The sequence below is a fragment of the Rhinoraja longicauda genome, chromosome 34 (assembly GCF_053455715.1).
Source record: "Rhinoraja longicauda isolate Sanriku21f chromosome 34, sRhiLon1.1, whole genome shotgun sequence".
NCBI lineage: Eukaryota > Metazoa > Chordata > Chondrichthyes > Rajiformes > Arhynchobatidae > Rhinoraja > Rhinoraja longicauda.
The window spans coordinates 10,500,259-10,524,039 of record NC_135986.1 but is presented as its reverse complement, the minus strand read 5'-3'; the positions used below and the strand labels follow the sequence as shown (position 1 = coordinate 10,524,039).

Here is a 23,781-nt window from a genome sequence, read left to right as displayed (position 1 = left end):
TTGTGTCAGGTTAGGTAAGGGGGAAGTGCAGCGAGATCTGGGTGGCCTTGTACAACAGTCACTGAACGTTGGCGGGCAGGTACAGCAGGCAGTGAAGAAAGCTAATGGCATATTGGCCTTCTTAACGATAGGATTGCAGTATAGGAGTAGAGAGGGTCTTATGCAGTTGTGTAGGGCACTGGTAAGACTATATCTCGAGTATAATGTACAATTTTGTTCTCCTAATTTGAGGAAGGACGTCTTTCTAATTGAGACAATGCAGCGTAGGTTCACGACATTGATCCCTGGGATGGCGGGACTGCCATATGAGGAAAGATTGAAAAGACTAGGCTTGTATTCATTGGAGTTTAGAAGGATGAGAGAGAATCTTATAGAGACATGTAAAATTATAAAAGTACTGGACAAGCTAGATGCAGGAAAAAATGTTCCCAATGTTGGGGGAGTCCAGAACCAGGGGCCACAGTCTTAGAATAAAGGGGAGGCCATTTAAAACTGAGGTGAGAAGGAACTTTTTCTCCCAGAGAGTTGTGAATTTGTGGAATTCTCTGCCACAGAGGCAGTGGAGGCCAAATCACTGGATGAATTTAAGAGAGAGTTAGATCTGGGAACTAGTGGATTCAAGGGATATGGGGAGAAGTTTGGCACAGGTTACTGATTGGGGATGATCAGCCATGAACACAACGAATGGCGGTGCTGGTTCGAAGGGCCAAACTGCCTCCTCCTGCAACTATTTTCTACTTTTCTATGTTTCAATGTAATGCAGCCTCTGCACCTCATAAGTTCATAAGTTTCTGAGCCGAATTAGATCAGTCGGACCATCAAGTCGACCCCACCATTCATTCATGGCTGATATATTGTCCCCTGACAACCCCATTCTCCTGCAATCTCCCCATAATCCCTGACACCTGTACTAATCAAACTTCCATCATCTCCACTTTAAAAATATCCAATGTCTTGGCATCTACAGCAATGAATTCCACCCATTCACCACCCTTTGACTAAACAAATTTCTCCTCGACTTCTTTCCAAAGGCACTTCATTTTGTTCTGAAACAATGGCCTCTGTTCCTATACTCTATCACCAATGGAAATATCCTGTTCATATCCACTCTACCCAGCCCTTTTACTATTCGATACGTTTCAATGAGGTCCTCCTCATCCTAAATTCCAGCGAGTACATGCCCAGTGCCGTCAAACGCTCTACTTACTTTAACGTAATCATTCATGGGATCGGGTGGACCCTTCTTCAATATGTCCTGAAACGTCACCTCCATGTTCTCCAACGATGTGGCCTTTTGTATAAACAAGCATCAGCACTACCTTGTGTCTACAGTTATCTAGCACTTTGCCTGGCTTAAACTATAGCGGGGATGAGGAGAAAATTTGTTGACTGACAATATTGTTTCACTTGGCACTCCAAATTGCCCCGTTTGCCTGCATTTGGCCCATTGCCCTCAGAGCCCTTCCGAATCAATATATCTATCCAAAACTCATAACTGTTGCGTGAATCGGGTGATGGATATGTAGGTTTAGATATGCAGCATGGAAACATACCCTCGGGCCACCACGCCCACTCTGACATCGATCACCCGTTCACACTACTTCTATGTGATCCCACCTCCGCATCCAATCTCAACACATCAGGAACAATTTACAGAGGATCAAGTAACCTACAAACCCGCACGCAGGAATAAATGGAGAATACATTCAGAAATAAATGAATTACCATAGCTACCAACATCGTACGATTTACCTGTTGAGGAAATATATGACAATAAGCATTGTTTGTAGGGAGAACTTACACACTCCGCACGGACAGCACCCGAGGTTCAGATCGAACTCGCTGTGAGGCAGCGACTCGACTAGCTGCGCCACTGTTAAAATTTCTCTCCTTAAATTAGAGAGAAGTTCTAAACGCAAGTTTAAAAAAATCTACATACCATTATTCCGTTTTTCCTAAATTGAGACATAAACTGAACGAAAAACATTACCTCTGTATCGGTATCCAAATGGAAAAGAATCTGTGAAATAAACAGAACTGTGTAATTATTGTATTTAATAAATCGTGCAAATAATCACGTTTCAAGCACAGGCCCAAAGCTTCACCACCTTGCCATTTCCCAATAGATCTACACGTAGGAAATACTAACATCCCGACACTGAAATAGAATACCTTCAACTATGCCACGGAGAGAATTTGATGCTGATAATAAATATATATATATACTAAAACACTGTTCTTGTTCTCAGGCAATTCATTCAAGGTGGACTACTTCTTTCTCACTTTCCATTCAATGCCTGCCCAGTATAACAGATTTATTCTAGATCGTAGTAAGTTATAAATTCTCGGAGCAGAGTTAGGCCATTCAGCCCATCGTCTACTCCGTCATTCAGTCATGGCTGATTAATCTTTGCCTCTCGAACCCATCCTCCTGCTTTCGCTCCATAAACCCTGACACCCTTACTAATCAAGAATCTATCAACACCCACCTTAAAACTATCCCTTGACGTGGCATCCACAGCCGTCTGCCCACCAATTTCCAGAGAAACGCTGTAGAAAGCATTTCATCAGGATGCATCACAGCTTGGTTTGCGAACAGCTCCATCCATGACCGCAAGCAATTGCAGAGAACTGTGGACGCAGCCCAGACCATCACACAAACCAACCTCCCTTCTATTGACTCCATTTACACCTCACGCTGCCTCAGCAATGCCACCAAGGTAATCAAAGATGAGTCGCAACCCGGCCACTCCTCCTGTACCGTCTCCCGTCGGGAAAGAGGTACAGAAGTATGAAAACGCGCATCTCCAGATTCAGGGACAGTTTCTTCTCAACTGTTATTTGGCAACATAACAATCCTACAAAACAACCAGAGAGTTGTTCTGAACTAGTATCCACCTCATTGGAGACGCACAGACTATCTGTGACCAGAATTTGCTGGGTTCAACTTGCACTAAACGTTATTCCCTTCATCTTGTATCTGTACACTGTGGACGGCTCGATTGTAATCATATATAGTCTATCCGCTGACTGGTCAGCACGCAACAAACGCTATTCACTGTGTCTCGGGACAAGTGATGTTAAACTAAACTCAAACTCGTTCATCTTTGACATCCAGGGACCTCCTCAAACAAAGACTTACCGACGGCGGTAGCCGCAATGAGGACCACCAAGAGGAGACAAAGGAACGACATGATCGCGGTGAGTTGTCAGACTCGGGGTGATGTGTGCTGTGTGAACCAGGCCTTTTATGTGCCTCGGAGCCATCTGACCACAAAGTTGGCTCCATCTGCAACGTGCCCTTTGGCAAAATCAATCAATCTTCACGACTCTAACTTGGGCAGGGATGAGTGAACATGTAACGTACTGGCTGTCAAATGGATAAGAAACTGCAATTACTAGTACGGTCGAGCGGATTCAGAATTTAATGTTTGCTGCCAGTTGAAATGAAATCAACCACTTAGATCCAACTTGTTGAACTTTAATAAAGCCATTGACCCCTGGCTGTTCATGTAATTGATCAGACGATATATGCACTGCCGAAGGGTGGCACAGCTGGTAAAGCCACTGCCTCACAGCACAGAGACCCATGTTCGATCCTAACCTTGGGTGCTGTCTGTGATTTGTGCAGTTTAATTTAGTTTAGAGAGTCCGCGCAGACCAGCAATCCCAATACACTAGCACCATCCTACGCACCAGGGACAATTTACAGTCTTTACAAAAGCAAAGTAACCTCCAAACATCCATATCTTTGGTGTGTGGGAGGAAATCGGAGAGCCCGGGAAAACCGCACACGGTCACGGGGAGTAACGTGCAAACTGTGTCCAGACAGCTCCCATCGTCAGGAAGGAACCCATGTCTCTGGCGCTGGAAGACAGCAATTCATGCACTGTGTGTGAGGTTTCCAAATTCTCACTGTGACAGGTACTTTTAGATAGTTACATGGATAGGATAGATTTAGAGGAACGCATCACATCATGGTTTCGGAACAGCTCCATCCAAGACAGCAAGAAAGTGCAGAGAATTGGGGATGCAGCCCAGACAATCACACAAATCATACACCCTTCCTTTGACATCATTTACAGATCATGCTGTCTCGGCAAGGCCACCGGCACAATCAAGGATGAGTCGCACTCTGCTCACTCGCCCCTCTCCCATCAGGCTAAAGGTATAGAAGGGTGAAAATACATAATGCCAGCTTCAGCGACTGTTTTTTTCCCAGATGTTGATATGCAACCGAACCATCCTACAGGCAACTGGAGAGCGGTCCTGATCTACTATCTACCTCATTGGAGACCCTCGGACCATCATTGACTGGACTTTACTGAACTTTATCTTGCACTAAACATGATTCCTGTTATTCCCTTTCTCATGTATCTGTAAACTATGAATGGCTCGATTGTAACCATGTTTTGAGTTCCTCCAACACCTTGTTTTATCCCCCTCCTACAATCAAGCTACAATCCCGAACTAAAATGTCACCATTACAACCCCGACATGGATGCTGCCTGGCCCGTTGTCCCTGCAACACTTTATGTTGTGTTCATGATTTCAGTGTCAAAAAGGTTTAATGTGAGGGAATATATACAGATATCTTCGCCATGACACTTAATAGCATAGATGTACAGAGGAATGTTTAAGTCCAAGTCCATACCTCCCTGAAAGTTGCAAAAAAAGTAGATCGAGACGTAAAGATGGCGTATGGTAGGCCTGCTTTCGTGGCTTGGGGCATTGGGTTAAGAATCAGAAAGTCATGCTACTGCTTTATATGGCTTTGGCGAGGCCGCATTTGTAGTATTGCGTGCAGTTCTGGTCGCCCCATTACAAGTCAAGTCAAGTTTATTTGTCACATGCATATACACGATGTGCAGTGAAATGAAAGTGGCAATGCCTGCGGATTGTGCACAAGAAAAGAATTACAGTTACAGCATATAAATAAAAGTTAATATAGAGAAGACAAAATTTAGTCCCTGGAGTTATGAAAGTTATAAAAGTTAACAGTCCTGATGGCCTGTGGGAAGAAGCTCCGTCTCATCCTCTCCGTTTTCACAGCGTGACAGCGGAGGCGTTTGCCTGACCGTAGCATCTGGAACAGTCCGTTGCTGGGGTGGCAGGGGTCCCTCATAATCTTGCTCGCTGTCGATCTACATCTCCTGATGTATAGGTCCTGCAGGGGGGCGAGTGTAGTTCCCATGGTGCGTTCTGCCGAACGCACTACTCTCTGCAGCGCCATCCTGTCGTGGGCAGAGCTGTTCCCAAACCAGACTATAATGTTGCCAGACAGGATGCTATCTACAGCCCCAGAGTAGAAGCAACGAAAGATCCTCAGAGACACTCTGAATTTCCTCAGCTGTCTAAGGTGGTAAAGGCGCGGCTTTGCCTTACCTACCAGTGCGGCAATGTGCGTTGCCCATGTCAGATCCTCTTTGATGTGGACTCTCAAGTATTTAAAACTGCTCACCCTATCCACAGTAGCCCCATTTATTTCCAGTGGCGTGTACGTCGTTGGATGTTGAGCCCTTCTAAAGTCCACAATCAGCTCCTTAGTTTTTTGACATTCAAGAGGAAGAAAATGTCCCAGTATATTAGACACAAAATGCTGGAGAAACTCAGACGGCCATACAGCATTGCTGGGGAAAAAGAATGGGTGACGTTTTGGGTCGGGACCTTTCTTCAGATCCTTTACCAGAATGATGCCTGGATTGGGAGGTATTAGCGACAGGCAGAGGTTGGACAGACTTGGATTGATTTCTCTGGAACGCTGGAGGTTGCGGCGAGACCGGACAGAAGTATATACAAATTATAAGTGGCGTTGATAGTGTAGTCAGAAGCTTTTCCCCACGATGAATATATCAATTAATAGATGGCATAACTTTAAGGTGAGAGTGACAAAGTTTAAAAGAGATGTGCGTGGCACGTCTTTTTACACAGAGGGAGGGGGGTGCCTGGGGTGGTGGTAGAGGCAGGTAAGAATCTCCTGGATAGGCATATAGATATACGTGCAAAGAATGGATGGACAGGAATTATTTTTAGGTCGTTAAATGATAGCCGTGGCATTATGTTTGGCATACACATACTGGGCTGAAGGGCCTGCTCTTGTGCTAAATGTGTTAATTCTCTATATCTTCGCTTTCTTTTGTCCACAGATATTAATGGACAATTCTGGACATGCAGTTCCTTTTGCAGATGGCACAATTCGGCGGAGTTGGAGATGCATGTTTAGGTTCATGAATTTATTTATGTTCATAAGTGATATGAACAGCATTAGGCCATTCGGCCTATCATGATCGTCAACCCACTACAATTTGCCTACCGTCACAACAGATCACGGGAAATGCGATCTCACTGGCTCTGCACTATGTGCTGGACCATTTGGACAATAAAATATACACACGTCAGGCTGTTGTTCCAATGCCACCAAAGCCGCATTTATTGTGCCCATCTATATTTAACCTGTTCGGTTGACAGGAGGGATCCATTAAGTCACAGAGTCACTCAGCACGGAAACAGGCCCTTCAGATCAATTCGTCTATGGCGGCCAAGTTCCTTTTGTGCAAACGTCTGGCAATGTCCCATATCCATCTAAACATTTCCTGTCCATGTACTTATCCAAATAACTTGCGGTTAAGGAAAGATCATCTCAAATTTCGGGCGACACAGTGGCGCAGCCGTAGAGTTAATGACTTACAACGCCAGAGACCTGGGATCGATCCTGACTGCCGGAGCAGTCTGTACAGAGATTGTACGTTCTCCCTGTGACCGTGTGGGTGGACCCGGGTGACAATATATCAATTGCCCCTAGCGTGTACGATAGTGTTAGTGTACGGGAATCGCCGGTCGACCCGGACTTGTTCAACTAAATCAAGCTAAACTAAACTAAACTAAACTAAACTAAAATAAACTAAACTAAACTAAACTAAACTAAACTAAACTAAACTAAACTAAACTAAACTAAACTAAACTAAACTAAACTAAACTAAACTAAACTAAACTAAACTAAACTAAACTAAACTAAACTAAACTAAACTAAACTAAACTAAACTAAACTAAACTAAACTAAACTAAACCTAAACTAAATGTAACATCTATAGCCTATTCTTCCATTGTCCCATTTGCCATGTTACATTCCAACAACAAGAAATGTGTGGTGTTGCATTTTCTCAAGTGTAATATAGTCAGGACATGCATAATGAATGGTCGGGCTCTGGTGAGTGTTGTAAAGCAGAGGGGTCGCGGTTATATAAGGCGTTGATGAAGTCAAATTTAGGGTATTGTGTTCAGTTCTGGGCACCATGTTACAGGCAAGGTTGTGTCAAGTTGGAAAGGGTGCAGAGAAGTTTTACCTGCATGTTGCCAGTACTCGAAGGACACAGCTACAGAGAGTGATTGAGAAGGGTTGGACAATATTCCTTGCAATTCCTTGCATGCAGGAGGACGAGGGGCCATCTTAACGAGGTGTACAAATTCATGAGGAATAGAGGAACAGTCATGAGAGGAAGAGTCTCGTGCCCAGAGTTGGTGAACGGGAATATATTTCATAATACTCTGAGGCAGTGCCTTTTCACACAAAGAGTGGTGGGTGCATGGAACGAGCTGCTAGAGGTTGTAGTTGAGGCAGGGACGATTGCACCGTTTAAGGAAGAAATGGACAGGTACATGGACAGGACAGGTTTGGTGGGACATGGGTTAAAAGCAGGCAGGTCGGACCAGTGTAGATGGGACTTGTAGGACGGTGTGGGCAAGTTGGTATGAAGGGCCTATTTCCTCATCGTATGACTCTATGACTGCTACGCATGTGCCAACTGCCTTCATGCTCTCTTGCCCTTGGCACTGCCCGCATGCTACGTTGCTGCATCAAGCTTGGCAAATGCGGGAGCTTGCAAAGAATTGGCTGAACATTGTGTTTTCTTTCTACTTGCGATAACCATCTGAGGATCGAAAGCCCATTATTTAATTTGCCCTTTTCAAATATTCCATCAGTACTCGTGAATTGTTGCCGATGGGATCTGCTGCAGTGTTTCAATTTGTGAGGGGGTCTCCTACTTCAGCATTGTGAAATAGATTGCCCTCGAAAGCATTTGGTTTGGCAACAGCTCGACCCAAGACCGCAAGAAATTGCAAAGAATTGTGGACGCAGCCCAGACCGTCACACTAACCAAATCCCTTCCATTGACTCAATTTAAACTTCACGCTGCCTGAGCTTGGCCATCAGCATAATCAATGACCACTCTCACGCCGCACAACCCCTCTTTTCTCATCTCCCATCGGGCGAGATATATAGAAGTGTGAAAACACACACCTCCAGTTTCAGGGACAGTTTCTTCCCCGCTGTTGTCAGCCATCCCACCAACAACACGGGTGCATTCCTGAACTACTATCTATCTCTTTGGAGATGCTCGGACTATCTTTGATAGAACTTTACTGGCTTTATCTTGCACTAAATGTTATTCAATTTATGCCCTTTGTCATGTATCTGCACACTGTGGATGGCTTGATTGTATTGGCTTCCCGCTGTCTGGTTCGCACACAACAAAAGCTTTTGACTGTACTTCGATACACTTAACAATAAAGAAAACTAAACTCATTTATTAAGAAGATTTTTTAACATGAAACACAGATCAGTACAGTACAGAACATGCCCTTCGACCCACAATGACCATACCGGGCATGATGAAGTTAAACTAATCTCATCTACCTGAACGTGATCCCTGAATGTCCTTTCATTGTCAGCGTACGCATGTGTCATAGAATCATAGTGTCATGAATTACAGCATGAAACATGCCCTTCGTCCCAACGTGCCCGAGCCGACCAACATGCTCCATCTACACTAGTTCCACATGTCTGTGTTTGGCCCATAATCCCTCTAAACCTATTGGATCCATGTAGCTATATAAATGTTGCTTTGGTTGGACTTGCCACAGCTACCACTTTAGGTAGCTCGTTCCATATAATTACCACCCTTTGTGTAAAAATGTCTACCTTAGGTTCCAATAAAATACCCCCCCCCCCCCGTCACTTTAAACCTATGTCCTCTGCTTCGTGATCCCCCTACCCTGGGGAAAGACTGCGCATATATCCTATCAATTCCTCTCAAGATTTTATGCACTTCTACCGTATCACTCCTCATCGCCCCGCGCTCCAAGGAATAAAGTCCTAGCCTGCTCACCTTTTCCCTGCAGCTCAGCAACATTGAGTCCTGGCAGCTCCTTGTAAATCTTTGCTGGACCCTCTCCAGGTAAATAACATCTTGCTTCCGAACATGTGCTTCTATAAAAGTCTCTAAAATGCTACCATCCTATCAGGCTCGTTTCAGGCACCCGCCACCCTCTGTATTAATAAAACCTTACCCCGCTCATCTCATTTAAGCTTTACCCCTCTTCCCTTTAATCTGTAGCCCGCTAGTCTGTAACATTTCCACCCTGGGGAATAAATGTTTCTGACTCTCTACCATATCTGTGCCTTTCATAATTTGAATTACTTCTATCAGGTCTCCCGTCAACTTCCGGCGTTCCAGAGAAAAGAATCCAACTTTGTCCAACCTCTTCGTGTAGTTCTCATGTAAGATGGCCGCCGCTTTGTGTTTGGCTGCCCGTCGTCGCTCACCGTGTGTTCGGCAAGTCACCTTGGTCTCCGAACGCCTAACACGGCTGAACATCCGAGCCTCCGTCGTCGACTTCATCATTCCAGGTCCCGGACAAAGCTTCTCCCAGAGATCGCTCCTCGATCAACTCCCGGTAGGTGCGCGGCCCCAGCGTTACAGCCATAGCCGTACGAACCGCGCTAGGAGGCGGAGTAAACGCGCGGGCGCCTCGGAAAAGCTGAAGAACCTCGCCCGCGCTCGCCCAACATCGGCCTACCTCGCCCAGCGCTGCGAGGTCGGACATGTTCGGCCTTACCGCTCCATCCACCAGCGCTCCCTCGAGCTCAGGTATGCCTCTCTTCGACCGATCATCCCGGTCCCCGGGCTCCCAGCAAGGCCATCTGTGAAGCGCACCGGCGTGGTCTTCATGAACCTCGGCCCGCTGGCGTGAGCGCCGCTACCAGACCAAAGCTCACCTGCTTCCCTGCTAAAGTGGCCCTGATTAACGCAAGATCTTTACCGAAAAAGACCTTCATCCTCAACGATTTCGTTACCACCCGTAGATTGGAATTCTTACTGGTCACAGAAACCTGGCCTAACCGTGGTGAGCTTGCTCCACTCGTGGAACACTGTCCTGATGACTGTAACTTCTTCAGCTCACCTAGGCTCTCCGGGCGCGGTGGGGGCCTAGTCACTGTGTTTAAGAAACATTTCAATGGCCGCCTCCTGAACGATGATCATTTCTCCAGTTTCGCGGTGCAACAAATTAAAGTAGGCCTAGCCTATCCCCTCCTAATTGTTCTTGTGTATCGCCCACCAAAAATGCATAAGGACTTCATCACCCAATTTGATGATCTTATCTCTAACATTTTGCCCAAATTTGACCGGGTCATGATTCTTGGTGATTTTAACATTCATGTTTGCTGTCCTACTAAGCCTCTTGTGAGTGAATTTATGCCCCTGGTTGAGTCCTTGAATCTGACTCTACTTACCACTGGACCCACTCACAAGCTAGGCCACACACTCGACCGAGTGTTATCGTCCGGTTTCCCAATCTGCAATATTGAACTTATTGAGGCTTGTCGGTCGGATCACAGCGCTATTATTTTTCATGCATCTCTGCCTTTCTCTCCCGCCAAATCTCATCTCCCTGTTCGTTACTCCCACTACATAAACTCATTGACTGCCAGTAAGTTCTGTGAGGCTCTCATAGCTGCCTCCAACATCTGCACTATTGAGGCTTCTCCCCCCATCTCAGCACTGAGGATCTCATCTCTTTATTTAATATCACTTACTCTTCCATCCTGGATTCTGTTGCTCCTCTTGAAATGAAAAAGCCTAAGCCCAAGGGTCGGCCTTAGCTCAATGACACCACCAGAGCCCTAAGAAGGGAGTGCAGAAAATCAGAACGGAGGTGGAAATGTGATAAGCTTCACATTTCCTTCGAAATTCTGAGAAACAATCATCTCAAATACCAGGAAGCAGTAGAGTCTGTGAGAGCACAATATTTTTCCGACCTTTTCTCCAAAAACTCTCATAATTTCAAGGTCCTATTTCGCACTATTACCTCTGTCATCTGTCCCGCCCCCAGTACAAGCTTATTTGGGTCCCCTGCTAAGTGCGAAGAATTCTCTAAATGTTTCACTAGTAAATTTGAGAACATTAGAATGAATATTTCCCCTTCCACCCGTGACCTAGCTGTCTCACTGGTCTATTCATCTACATTGGACTGTTTCCAAACCGTTACTCTATCCTCCCTTGCAAAGCTTGTCTCCACTATGAAATCTGCAACCTGCCCCTTGACGCTGTCCCCACTGCCCTTTTGAAGAATCTCATTGCAATAGCCGGTCCCAGCATCCTCTCTATCATCAACGGTTATCTGGCCACTGGCACTGTTCCAACCTGTTTCAAGCACGCGGTGGTCCAGCCCCTCCTGAAAAAACCCAACCTAGACCCCACCTTGCCTAGCAACTACAGACCCATTTCCAAACTGCCATTCCTATCAAAAGTCCTTGAAAAGGCAATTCTAAATCAATTACTGCCTTACCTACAACGAAATACCATCATGGAAAGTTTCCAGTCAGGTTTCAGGGCCCACGACAGCACATAATCTGCCTTGTTGAAGGTACACAATGACCTGCTTCTCGCCATCGACACCGGCGACTGTGCAAGCTTGTTCCTTGTCGACCTCAGCGCAGCGTTCGATACAGTGGATCACACCATCCTTATTGAACGTCTCCGGTACGGGATTGGCGTTGATGGCACTGCCCTGAGATGGTTCGTTTCCTACCTCAAAAATAGGAGTTTCTCCATCAACATAGGCAACTATTCCTCTTCCCCAGCTAGCGGTGTTCTGCGGGGTACCACAATGCTCCATCCTAGGCCCCATTCTCTTCTCTCTATACATGCTCCCCATCGGCCAAATCATTCAAAGGCGAGGCATTTCTTTCCACTGCTATGCGGATGACACGCAGCTTTATCTCCCCCTGAAACCCAACAACCTGCCAAATTTAATCAGCCTCATGCACTGCCTTGAGGACATAAAATGTTGGATGGCACAGAACTTCCTTCAACTAAACGAGACCAAGTCTGAGGTCATCCTATTCGCCCCCCCCCCCGCTCCCCACGACTCCATCAAAACGATAACAGGCATCCTTGGAAGCCTATCCTCCCTAGTCAAACCGCATGTCAAAAACCTTGGCGTGATATTTGACTCTGCATTAAAGTTTGACAAGCAATTCAACAGTTTCGTAAAGCCAGCTTCTTCCAGTTTCGTGCCATAGCTAAAATCAAACCATTCCTCCAATTTGACGACTTTGAAAAATTCATTCACGCATTCTTTTCCTCCCGCCAAGACTACTGCAACTCCCTATACAATGGGATCAGCCAATCACCCCTGTCCCGCCTGCAATTGGTCCAAAACGCCGCAGCGAGACACCTGACCGGTACCCGTAAAAGGGACCACATCACCCCGATTCTGGCCTCTCTCCACTGGCTCCCAGTACGGTACAGAAACAACTTCAAGCTCCTCCTATTCACATACAAAGACCTAAACGGGCTTGCCCCCCCCCCCCATATCAAAAATCTTCTAACCCACCATTCTATCTCCAGGTCCCTCAGGTCGGCCGATTTGGGGCTACTGACTATCCCGCGGTCTAGGCTTAAGCTCAGGGGTGACCGCGCTTTTGCGGTTGCAGCTCCGAGACTGTGGAACAGCACCCCTCTCCCCATCAGAACTGCCCCCTCCATCGACTCCTTTAAGTCCAGGCTCAAAACCTATTTCTACTCCGTAGCGTTTGAGGCCATCTGAGGGGGCGCTGTAAACTGTTTATGTATGTGTTGTTATGTTTGTGTGCCATTGTATGTTCGTTTCTTAGTTCCTGAACTGATGTACAGCACTTTGGTCAACGTGGGTTGTTTTGAAATGTGCTATACAAATAAAATTGACTTGACTTGACTTGACTTGACTTGACTTGACTATAGTTCATACCCTCTCAACCCGAAAATTTCCAAGTGTATTTATTCAAGCACATGGAAAGGTTCAGCAAGAAAGGTTACCCAAATACGATACAAAATGCTGCAGTAACTCAGCGGGGCAGGCAGCATCTCTGAGTAGAAGGATTGAGTGACATTTAGGGGCGAGACCAGCTCTTCAGACTGAGCTCTGTCTGAAGGAGGGTCTCGACCCGAAACGGCACCCATTCCTTCTACTCAGAGCTGCTGCCTGTCCATCTGATTTACTCCATCATCTTGTGTCAATTTTCGGTGTAAAGCAGCATATGCAGTTCCTTCGTGCACAAGAAAGATTACCCATCCCATCTTAGGAAACTATGAATGGAATCTTCCTCCTTACATTAAGCTGTCTCAGTAAATTTTCTTATCTCACTATGGATAAAATTGTTTAATAAATTATAGAAGTCATAAAGAAATGTAAAATTCAGTTTAGTTTAGAGATACAATGCGGAAACAGGCTCTTGGGCTCATCGAGTACGCGCCGACCAGCGATCCCCGCACACTCACGCTGTCCGACATACACTAGGAACAAGGACCAGTCTCACCCCATTATTGTGACCCGATTATTATTGTCTTTATTAGAATTGTATTTCGAGATATAGCGTGGAAATATGCCCTTCGGCAGGTTGAGCCCACGTCGACCTATCCTACACCCATAGACTATACTACCTATAAACCTATCCGATCTGCCGCTGTTCCACCGTGCCACCGAAGCTAATTTCTACATTGCACAGGAATAAGTAACAGCCTTGTATAGGTTCCCTTCTATTACAGCCCTTTGCAACCATCTGATTTCTATACCAGCCTGAGAAAATATTCCAAACAATACCTGGTGGAACAGGTCACCGACTGGAAAGGTCACCTTATCAGATAAACGGCAATTGCCAAGTTCTCGATCAAAAAAGCAATAAAAGGCTGAAAATTGCTGGATAAGGCACGATGGCAAAACGTTTGCCAGAGGTTAAAGCGTCCAAGCTCACAATTTAGGAGGGCGAGTAGAAGGAGCAGTCCATGCATCTAAAGTCTTGTCTCACACACCCCGGTCTTTCTTTCTTTCCCTGCACCATTTGCGAGAATGGTACAGAGTTTGAAAGCAGGCACCACCAAACTCAGGAACGGTCCATCCATCTGCTAGGGTCCGATACACGTCCACCCCATTGAGGACATTGGACTTTGTCTGTGGTCCATCCATTAGCTAGGGTACTGTCCAATTCACCTCTACCCCATTGCAGACAGTATAGTTGGTCTATGGAACTGATGTGCCACAGCGCTAAGAAGTGCTTCATTAGTTGATTAATTGATTAGTACTGGTTTCAGGGATTATCTGGGGAAGGAAGGCTAATGGGTTGAGGGGGGAAAAGACAGATCAGCCGTGACTGAATAGCAGAGTATACTTGAGGGGCTGAATGGCATAATTCCGCTCCCATAACTTGTGAACTTATGAACTATGTTCGTCACACAGTATCTTCTCCTTCGCTCTACCTATTGTACTTAACTTGATTGCACCTGGAGTACTGTGTGCAGTTTTGATCTCCAAATTTGAGGAAGGGTATTCTTGCCATTGAGGTCGTTCAGTGTAGGTTTACTAGGTTAATTCCCGGAATGGCGGGACTGTCATAAGTTGAAAGACTGGAGCCACTAGCCTTGCATACACTGGAATTTAGAAGGATGAGAGGAGATCTTATCGAAACGTATAAGATCATTAAGGGGTTGGACACGTTAGAGGCAGGAAACATGTTCCCAATGTTGGGGAGTCCAGAACAAGGGGCCACAGTTTAAGAATAAGGGTAGGCCATTTAGAACCAAGATGAGGAAAAACTTTTTCAGTCAGAGAGTTGTGAATCTGTGGAATTCTCTGCCTCAGAAGGCAGTGGAGGCCAATTCTCTGAATGCATTCAAGAGAGAGCTCGATAGAGCTCTTAAGGATAGCGGAGTTAGGGGTATGGGAATAAGTCATGAACGGTGTACTAATTGAGAATGCTCAGCCATGATCACATTGAATGGCGGTGCTGGCTCGAAGGGCCGAATGGCTTCCTCCTGCACCTATTGTCTATTGTCTATTCTCTATTGTCTATTGCCTATCTATGTACGGTGGATCTGATCTATTTGGTTAGCATGCTGAACAATCTTTTACACTGGACCTTGGTACACGTGACAACAATAAACCTAATAATTAACAAACTACCACTTTTCAGGAAACCGGAGGAACCACAGGAATCCCACACGGGTCACAGGCAGAATGTTCAAACTCCACACACACACAGAGACAACACCCGAGGTCAGGATCGAACCCAGGTCTCTGCCGGTTTACCAGCTGCTTTAGTGAGCCGCCCATGAAAATATGTAACGCTGCACAAATCTGCGCGAAATCCTTGCGTGGGAACATGTTAATGTTCTCTGCATTATTACGATTTTAGTATTTGTGCTGCCAAAGCGAGCAGCAAGTGTTTCGAGTGATGTCGTTGAAAGCTGAGCAGGCAAGTTGATTTTTTGAAAGAGATACGGTGTGGAAACAGGCCCTTTGGCCCACCTGATCCTGGCCAACCAGCGATCCCTTTGCACTAGCACTATCCTGTCCAAAGGAACTGTCAATGCTCGTATCATTGGCTATACCTGTTTTCACCTAGGCCACAGCTCACACGGTTTCCTTTATCATCTTACTTTTTTGCATACCTTTCATTTATTTGTTCTCTCTCTCTCTCTACATCACCGACTATATCTTTCGTTTCCCTTTCCCCTGACTCCCAGTCTGAAAAAGGATCACGACCCGAAACGTCACATATACTTTCTCTCTAGAGATGCTGTCTGACCCGCTGAGTAACTCCAGTTTTTTGCGTCCATCTTTGGTCACAGGGAGAACGGACAAACTGCGTACAAGCGACACCCGCAGATAGGTTCGAACCCGAGTCGACTGAAAATACTGGAGTTACTCAGCGGGACAGGCAGCATCTCTGGAGAGAAGGAATAGGTGACGTTTCGTGTCAAGACCCTCGTTCTGACTGATAGACAGGGGTGAGGGAGACTAGAGATATTTAAGTGTAGCATGTGAAAATGACAGATCGAAGAAGACGCTCTGGGGGCTGTAAGGCAGCAACTCCACCTCTGCGTCACCGTGCCACCAAGATGTACAACAGCTTGAATTATGTGTTCCTGTTATCTAGATGGTCCAGAACAGAGTGGAGAGCTGGTGAGATCGTATCTGCTGCCGACCTGACGTGGGCCAACTGAAGCAGATCCAGGTCACTTCTGGGGTAAAAGATGATTCACTACATAACCCACCTGCTGAAGCGTTTTATTACAGTGGATTTAAATGAAGTGCTGCCAGACATCAGTTATAGTGGCAGGCTCCATGCTCTTAGTTTAATTTAGTTTGGTTTAATTTAGTTTAGTTTAGTTTAGTTTAGTTTAGTTTAGTTTAGTTTAGTTTAGTTTAGTTTAGTTTAGTTTAGTTTAGTTTAGTTTAGTTTAGTTTAGTTTAGTTTAATTTAGTTTAGTTTAGTTTAGTTTAGTTTAGTTTAGTTTAGTTTAGTTTAGTTTAGTTTAGTTTAGTTTAGTTTAGTTTAGTTTAGTTTAGTTTAGTTTAGTTTAGTTTAGTTTAGTTTAGTTTAGTTTAGAGATGCAGCACGGAATCATGCCATTTGACCAACGATCCCTCCACATTAAAACTTTCGTACACACACTTGTTTAAGAATAAGGGGTAGGCCATTTGGGACAGAGATGAGAAAAACTTTTTCACCCAGAGAGTTGTGAATCTGTGGAATTCTCCGCCACAGAAGGGAGTGGAGGATAATTCACAGCATGTTTTCAAGGGAGAGTTACATTTAGCTCTTGGGGTAAAGAGATCAGGCAGGGGGAAATTAGGAACGGGGTACTGATTTTGGATGATCAGCCATGATCATATTGAATGGTGGTGCTGGCTCGAAGGGCCGAATGGCTTACTTCTGCACCTGTTGTCATTGCTTCTAGAATGATACAGTGTGGAAACAGGCCTTTCGGCCCAACTTGCACACACTGACCAAAATGTCCCAGCAAAACTAATCCCAACTGCCCGCGTTTGGCCCATATCCCTCCAAATTTGTCCTATCCATGTAATAAAGTTACATTCATGAGGAGATTCATCTCATTTTTGGAGCAGAGGGGGTAGAAGTGAGAAATGGTACAAGGATGTGGCACGGTGGCGCAGCGGGTAGAGCCGCAGCCTCATAGCTCCAGAGACCCAGGTTCCATCCGCACCTCGGGTGCTGTCTGTGTGAATGTGTGTTATCATGCAACTGAATCAACCTACCACAACCAGAGAGCAGTCCCGAACTATTATCACCCTCGTTGGTGATCCTCAGACTATCCTTGATTGGACTTTACTGGCTTGAACTTGCACTAAATATTATTCCCTTTTCATGTACCAAAATCTAATGTAAATTGACCCTGGTGTGTGTAGGACAGTGTTAATATGCGGGGTTCGCTGGCCGGTGCAGACTCGTTGGGTGGAAGGGCCTGGTTCCATGCTCTCCATCTAAACTAAACTGAAACTGAATGAAACTGAACCGGGAATGGCTCGATTGTAATCAGGTATTGTCTTTCTTCTGGATGGATAGCATTCACCAGATGCTTTTCACAGTACCTCGTACACGTGATATTAAACTGAAGTGAACTGGACTGCTTTTTTTGCATACAACCCAGTAACATCATGCAGATTTCACCTAGGCAGTACACAAGCGTCATAGTCATAGAGTAATAGGCATAGAGTGATACAACGTGGAAACAGGCCTTTGGACCCAACTTACCCACACCGGCCAACCTGTCGGCCTTTGGTCCATATCACTCCAAACATGTCCTATTCATGTACCTGCCTAGCTGTTTTTTAAATGTTGGGATAGTCCCAGACTCAACGACCTCCTCTGGCAGATTGTTCCACACACCCACCACTCTTTGTGTGAAAAAGTATCCCCTCAGATTCCCATTAAATCTTTTCAACTTCATCCTAAACCGATGTCCTCTGGTCTTAGATTCACCTACTCTGGGCAAGGGAATCTTGCGTCTAAATCGCCACGATCACACACACTCACACACTTGTTCAGTGAAATGCATTATTTTTCATATAACGGGGTAAAAACGAAATATTTTCACTGTACCTTAGTGCACGTGACATGACTATAAACTAAACTGAATTGAACTTACTGAACTGAATCATACAGCAGACCTCACCTAGGCAGTGCACAAGTATCGCCATGTTTCTACGGGCGACAAAGTTAAGGAGGGCTGTACCTTGGGGGGGGCAGAGGTTAGAGTAAGTAAGGGGAGAGGAAAAGTTGAGGCGGCTGATGTCCCGCCTGCAGTTGGAAATGAAAAGGTCTAAACAAGGTAGAATACCATCCGGGGAGTCCAATAGGAGGTGGACAGGTGGCGACGTGAGAAGGGATCATCTCTGGGTGGTGAGGACTCCTTCCTATTAAAAAAAAGGCACGGAGCCGGAGGCGATGGAAGAAGAGATCTAAATCGTGGCGGATTCGGTACTCGTTGAGGTGGGGGCGGAGTCTACTCTGCTATTCCATCATGGCTGATCTTTCATTCCTTCGCAACCCCATTCGCCTCCCTTTTCCCAATAACCCCTGACACCCGTACTAAATAATTAATGAACTATTCAAGCACTTCTTGGCGTTGCACCACATCAGTTCCATTGATAAAGCCCAATGTCTGCAATTGTTTAGAGGTGAATTGGTCAGTACCCTAGCGAATGGATGGACCATGGACAAAGTCCAATGTCCTCAATGGGGTAGACCTGTATCGGACAGTACCCGAGCTTATGGTTCAAGAGCCTGATAAAAGGCAGGAAAAAAGTTGTTCCTGAGTCTGGTGGTGCGCGCTTTCAAACTCTGTACCAGTCTCGCAAAGGGCGCAGGGAAAGAAAGACCGGGGTGTGATACATTGACTGCTCCTTCTGCTACCCCTCCTACACCGTGAGATTGAACGCTTTAAGCTCTGGCAAACGCTCTGCCATCGTGCCTGATCCCGCATTTTACATCATTTTATCACTTACTTAATCGAGGACTTGGCAGTGGTTAATCAGATAAGGTGACCTTTCCAGTCAGTGAGTTGTTCCACCAGGTATTGTTTGAACTATTTTCTCAGGCTAACATTGAAAACAGATGGTTGCAAAGGACTGTAGTAGGAGGGAACGTAGACGAGGCTGTTAATTATTCCAGTATAATGTAGAAGGTAGCTTCTGTGGCACTGTGGAGTAGCGGCAGATAGGATAGGTTTGTCGGTAGGATAGATCATCGGTGTGGGATAGTGTACGGAGTGATCGCTGGTCGACGTGGGCTCATTGGGCTGAAGAGCCTATATCCACGCAGCATATCTATATCTTATTTTAATAAATACAATACTAATAGGGTCGCAATAGTCGGGTGAGACTGGTCCTGGTTCCTACTGCGTATCGGATAGTGTGAGTGTGCAGGGATGGCTGGACGGCACGGACTCGTTGGGCCCAAGAGCCCATTTCAGCGCTGTAAATCTGAAGTAAACATTTGTTTATGCCATAAAAATTATTACGATTTTTTATCTACAGTGAGTTAAGATAATTTAGTACGTCAGCTTGGTGCAAGGAGGAAGATTCCATTCATAATTTCCCAAGATGGGATGGGTAACCTTTCGTGTGCAGAAAGGAACAGCGGATGCTGGTTTACACCGAAAATTGAACTAAAATGCTGGAGTAACTCAGCTGGACAGCCGGCATCTCTGGATAGAAGGAATGGGTGCCGTTTCGGGTCGATACTCTTCTTCACACTGAGCTCAATCTGAAGAAGGGCCTCGACCCGAAGTGTCATTCATTCCCTCTATCCAGGCCTGTTTCCTGTAATGTGCTGTACAGCTCTGTGACGTGTGTTGGGCAGAACAGGCACAGCACCCCAGACCCGAAGTAATCAGTGTTTAGTTTCGAGAAGGTAGACACAAAATGCTGGAGTAACTCAGCAGGTCAGGCAGCATCTCAGGAGAGAAGGAATGGGTAACGTTTCGGGTCGAGACCCTTGTTCAGACCGAAGGTATTTATTTCACAAAATGCTCGAGTAACTCAGCGGGTCAGGCAGCATCTCAGGAGCGAAGGAATGGCTGACGTTTCAATGGACAATAGACAATAGGTGCAGGAGGAGGCCATTCGGCCCTTCGAGCCAGCACCGCCATTCAATGTGATCATGGCTGATCATTCTCAATCAGTACCCCGTTCCTGCCTTCTCCCCATACCCCCTGACTCCGCTATCCTAAAGAGCTCTATCTAGCTCTCTCTTGAATGCATTCAGAGAATTGGCCTCCACTGCCTTCTGAGGCAGAGAATTCCACAGATTCACAACTCTCTGCCTGAAAAAGTTTAGGGTCGAGAGAGGGGTCTCAACCCGAAACGTCACCCATTCCTTTTCTCCCGAGATGCTGCCTGACCCGCTGAGTGACTCCGGCATTTTATGAAATAAACACCTTCGATTTGTACCAGCATCTGCAGTTATTTTCTTATACTTCTTCAGACCGATTAGTTTAGAGAAACAGAGCGGAAACAGGCCCTTCGGCCCACCGAGTCCGCGCCGCCCAGCGATCCCCGCACACTAACACTATCCTGCACACACTAGGCACAATTTACAATGACCAGAAGCCAATCAGACGACAAACCTGCCTTTGGAGTGTGGGATGAAACCGGAGCACCCGGAGAAATCCCACGCAGGTCACAGGGAGAACGTACAAAAGGCACCCGTGGTCAGCATTGAGCTGGGGTCTCTGGCGTTGTGAGCGGGCAACTCGACCGCTGCGCCTGTTCCTCTGTCTTGCAACTGTGCTCTTTCACGCGCATGGACCAGGGAACCTCACAGGACATTGGCGAGCCCGCAATGTTAAAGAGCGTTGCGTCCAGTTTTGGCCACCCTGCTGCTGGAAGGACGTTTTTTTCTTTAGAGATACAGCGCGGAAACAGGCCCTTCGGCCCACCGGGTCCGCGCCGCCCATCGATCCCCGCACACTAACACTATCCTACACACACCAGGGGCAATTTTTTACATTTTACCCAGTCAATTAACCTACATACCTGCACGTCTTTGGAGTGTGGGAGGAAACCGGAGATCTTGGAGATAATCCACGCAGGTCACGGGGAGAACGTACAAATTCCGTTACAGACGGCGCCCGTAGTCAGGATCGAACCTGAGTCTCCGGCGCTGCATTCGCTGCAAAGCGACAACTCTATCGCCGCGCCACCATGCCGCCCTGTTGAGCTGGGATCGGGCACAGAGTGCCAGAGTAACTCGGTGGGGAAAGGCAGCGTCTCTGGAGAAAATGAATGGGCGACGTTTCGGGTCGAGACCCGGAACCGGGGGGAGGGGGAACACTAGAGATACCGAAAGGCAAGTGCAGGGAACAGTTACCAGGATGTTGCCAGGCCTCAAGAGCTTGCACAGGCGAGGAGATTATTCGTTCAAGCGCAGGAGGTAGAGTGGTGATCTTGTAGAGCAGTGTAAAATAATGAGAGGAATAGACCGGGTAAATGCAATAGACAATAGACAATTGGTGCAGGAGTAGGCCCTTCGGCCCTTCGAACCAGCACCGCCATTCAATGTGATCATGGCACACAGTCTCTTGCCCAGAGTAGGGGAATCGAGGACCAGAGGATGTAGGGTTAAGGTGAGGGGGCAAAGATTTAACAGGGACTAGACCAAGTGGACCTGTTGGGCCCAAACCTCTGCTTCATTGGTGCAGAACCCTCTCCTCCCCCATTTCCCCCTCCTTCCCCTCCCCCCCACTCCACCCAACCTCCACTCCATCCCCCACAACCCCACATATCCTTCTCCCACTCCTAACCCCTCCCTCCCCTCCTCTTCCCCTCCCCCCTTCCCCTCCCCCTTCCTCTCCCCCTTCCCCTCCCCCTTCCCCTCCCCCCTTCTCCTCCCCTTCCCCTTTCCCATCCCACTTCCCCTCCCCCTTCCCCACCACTCCCCGCCACTCCATCCCCCCCTCCACTCCATCCCCCACAACCCCCCCATATCCTTCTCCCACCCCTAACCCGTCCCTCCCCCTCCTCCCTCCCTCCTCCCTCCGCTCCCCCTCCTCCCTCCCTCCTCCCTCCGGTCCCCCTCCTCCCTCCCTCCTCCCTCTGCTCCCCCTCCTTCCCTTCCCCCTCCCTTCACCCCCACTCCGTCCCCCCCACTCCATCCACCTCCACCCCCCATATCCTTCTCCCACCCTAACCCCTCACCCTCCCTCCCCCCTCCCCGTTCCCCTTCCCGTCCCCCTTCCCCTTCCCTTCCCCTCCCCTCCCCTTCCCCTCCCCTTCCCCTTCCCCTCCCCTTCCCCTCTCCCCTTCCCCTCTCCACTTCCCCTCTCCCCTCCCCCCCCTTCCCCTCCCTATCCCACTTCCCCTCCCGTCCCCACCCACTCCATCCCCCCCTCCACTCCATCCCCCACAACCCCCCATATCCTTCTCCTACCCCTAACCCCTCCCTCCCCCCTCCTCCCTCCCTCCTTCCTCCCTCCTCCCCTCCACATCCCTCCGCTCCCCCTCCCTACCCCTTCCTCCCCCCCACTCGATTCCCCCCAATCCATCCCCCTCAACCCCCTTATCCTCCATCCTCCCTTCCCCTTCCCCCCACCCCATCCCCCTCAACCCCCCTTATCTTCCCTCCTCCCCCTCCCTCCCCTCCCTCCCTTCCTCCCTCCCTCCCTCCCTAGGGGATAGATTTAAACTTTAAAATATGAATAACTTTAAATATAAAACACCAATTTCAATGAAACGTCTTCTATTAGCACCAAAGGGACGACGGTGAGTAAGGTGGGGCCTAGAATTGTCGTTCTCTCATGTACTGTTTTGGCTGTAGTTCAGGAACAAACAAACAAACAAACAAGAGTTTTAGTGTACAGAAGATGTGAGAGGTAACGTTTTCACACAGAGGGTGGTAGGTATATGGAACAAGATGCCAGAGGAGGTAGTTGAGGCTGGGACTGTCCCAACATTTAAGAAACAGTTAGACAGGTACATGGATAGGACAGGTTTGGAGGGATGGGGGCCGAATGCGGGAAGGAAGGACTAATGTAGATGGGGCATGTTGGTCGGTGTGGGCAGGTGGGACTAGTGTAGATGGGGCATGTTGGTCGGTGTGGGCAGGTGAGACTAGTGTAGATGGGGCATGTTGGCCGGTGTGGGATGGTGGGACTAGTGTAGATGGGGCATGTTGGTCGGTGTGGGCAGGTGGGACTAGTGTATATGGGGCATGTTGGCCGGTGTGGGCAGGTGGGACTAGTGTAGATGGGGCATATTGGCCGGTGTGGGCAGGTGGGACTAGTTTAGATGGGGCATGTTGGCCGATGTGGGCAGGTGGGACTGGTGTAGATGGGGCATGTTGGTCGGTGTGGGCACGTGGGACTAGTGTAGATGGGGCATGTTGCTCGGTGTGGGCGGGTGGGACTAATGTAGATGGGGCATGTTGGCCGGTGTGGGCAAGGTGGGACTAGTGTAGATGGGGCATGTTGGCCGGTGTGGGCAAGGTGGGACTAGTGTAGATGGGGCATGTTGTTCGGTGTGGGCAGGTGGGACTAGTGTAGATGGGGCATGTTGGACGGTGTGGGCAAGGTGGGACTAGTGTCGATGGGGCATGTTGGCCGGTGTGGGCAAGGTGGGACTAGTGTAAATGGGGCATGTTGGCCGATGAGGGCAGGTGGG

General features: G+C 47.5%; 1 non-coding gene across 1 annotated transcript; it reads right to left on the bottom strand.

Moving 5' to 3' along the window:
• Nucleotides 1-15,429: 15,429 nt before the first annotated feature.
• LOC144609765 (U6 spliceosomal RNA) lies at nucleotides 15,430-15,535 on the bottom strand. Its single transcript, XR_013549360.1, has one exon. It is a non-coding gene; the product is annotated as a U6 spliceosomal RNA (small nuclear RNA).
• Between the last annotated feature and the right edge of the window lie 8,246 nt (nucleotides 15,536-23,781).